Source organism: Aplysia californica, unplaced genomic scaffold (assembly GCF_000002075.1).
Source record: "Aplysia californica isolate F4 #8 unplaced genomic scaffold, AplCal3.0 scaffold01350, whole genome shotgun sequence".
NCBI classification, from domain to species: domain Eukaryota; kingdom Metazoa; phylum Mollusca; class Gastropoda; order Aplysiida; family Aplysiidae; genus Aplysia; species Aplysia californica.
The window spans coordinates 102529-104651 of record NW_004798620.1 but is presented as its reverse complement, the minus strand read 5'-3'; positions in this window follow the sequence as shown (position 1 = coordinate 104651).

Below are 2123 nucleotides of genomic sequence, written 5' to 3'. Positions count from 1 at the left end.
ACTGTCAAATTATGCAGACACTTCACCGTGGATTGTGAAAGGGCATGGTTTCACCCCCCTTTCAACACTATTAGGTTATTTAAAGTGACAACTTCATAGGTTGAACTTACTTACACAACACGTTGTAAATTAAGCAAACATCTTTCTTAACTGGTTCACTTTGCATTTCTCCCTCGTTCTAATGGTGTGTGTGTGTGTTTGTGTGTGTGTTTGTGTGTGTGTGTGTGTGTGTGTGTGTGTGTGTGTGTGTGTGTGTGTATGTGTGTGTGTGTTTGTTTCGTTTTCTGGATCTCTAAATAGTAGAAAGAGTGCATCATTTTATATAAAACTCTTCAAGTGGGTGGCTGGCGGGTGCTCTAGTGTAAGATGCTCCCTCTTTTCCTATCAGTTAAACATCAATTGTCCTTATCTCTTCTCCTTTTTTTTTTCGTGTGTTCGTCACTTTCTTGTAACACACCTAATCTTAGGCACTTATTAATATGACCTTATTCTGTTACAAGTGCCATAAAACTCACACTAAAACTGAACTAAAGACGTTGACGATTATTATGGTACCCCCCATTCCTTCCTGCTGTCAGTCCTTCTGTCAGTACTGTCATCATAATTATATCCTGCAGACACCTCACAAGACGAACTTACATAACACGTTGTAAAATAAGCAAACAATTTTCTTAAAAAGTCACAAAACATTTTCCCCTCATTCTGATGGTGTGTTAGTGTGTGTGTGTGTGCGTGCGTGTGTGTGTGTGTGTATGTGTGTGTGTGTGTGCGTGCATGTGTTTGTACATGTGTGTTTTTGTGTATATTATGTATGTATGTACAATGTATGTGTGTGTTTCGTTTTCTGAAGCTCTGAATAGTAACAACGAGTGCATTATTTTATACGAGGCCTATTTTATATTTAAGACTCTTCTAGTGGGTGGTTTGCGGGTGTTTTGGTGCCGTTTGCTCCTCCCCCCACCCCACCCCCCTTTCCTATCAAACATCTATAGTTCTTATCTCTTCTTTTGTGTGTGTGTGTTTGTTACTCTCTTGTAACTTGTAACACCCTTAATCTTAAGCACTTATAAAAATATGACCTTATTGTGTTACAAGTGCCGTAAAACTCACACTAAAACTGAACTAAAGACGTTGACGATTATGGTACATCCTTTCCTTCCTGCTGTCAATCCTTCTGTCAGTACAGTCGTCATAATTATATCCTGCAGACACCTCACAAGTGGGAGCGTACTTACCCAACACGTCATAAAATAAGCAAACATCTTTCTTAACTTAGTCACTACTATGCTTTTTTTTTTTTCATCTCGTTCTGACGTATGTCCCAGAGCTCAGAATGGCATATTTATTATACTATAGAGTGCAAAATTTTATATTTAACGAAAGAGTAATCATCTTTCTTAACTCAATCATTACTTATGTTTTCCCCCATTTCATTGTGGCGTATTTTCCAGATCTCTGAATGGCATATTTATTATACTATTAAGCGCAAAAGTTAATATTTAACGAAAGAGATAAATTATTTGTTCCTGTCTGTTTCCCATATCGCCCGGGAAATTAAACACACTAACTAATGACTAAATACCTTGACATCACACTATTTATGACCACCACCTTTATATTACCCCACCTGTGCCGCTCCTTAAGGAAATTAGGACTGAGCAATATGCAATTATACATGTCACGATATATGGTTGGTGGATGGATGCTCTGGGGTGGTTTGCTTCTCTTTTCTTGTCAAATAATTTATCTATCGTCTCCTCCTCTCCGCATTCTTTTTTGTGTTTGATATTTTCTTATAACACTCCCTTATCTTCGACATTTATATGACCTTACCGTGTTTCAAGTGCCTTAAAGCTCTTACTAAAACTTTTTTTAAAAACTCTTCATAACGAAAGAGTAACAATTTTCCTGTTTCTTATTTCTCCCACGAAAATTAAACGCACGCAACAACTTTCGACTAAATACCTGGACATCGCACTATTTATGACATGACCATTACCCGTATATTACCCCACCAGTAAGCACGTACCACCTACCAACACTGCACCTAAAGGAAATTAGGACGGAGCGATACTGCAATACTTTTCTCCCCGGTGTCGACCCAGTCTATATAAAACGACCTA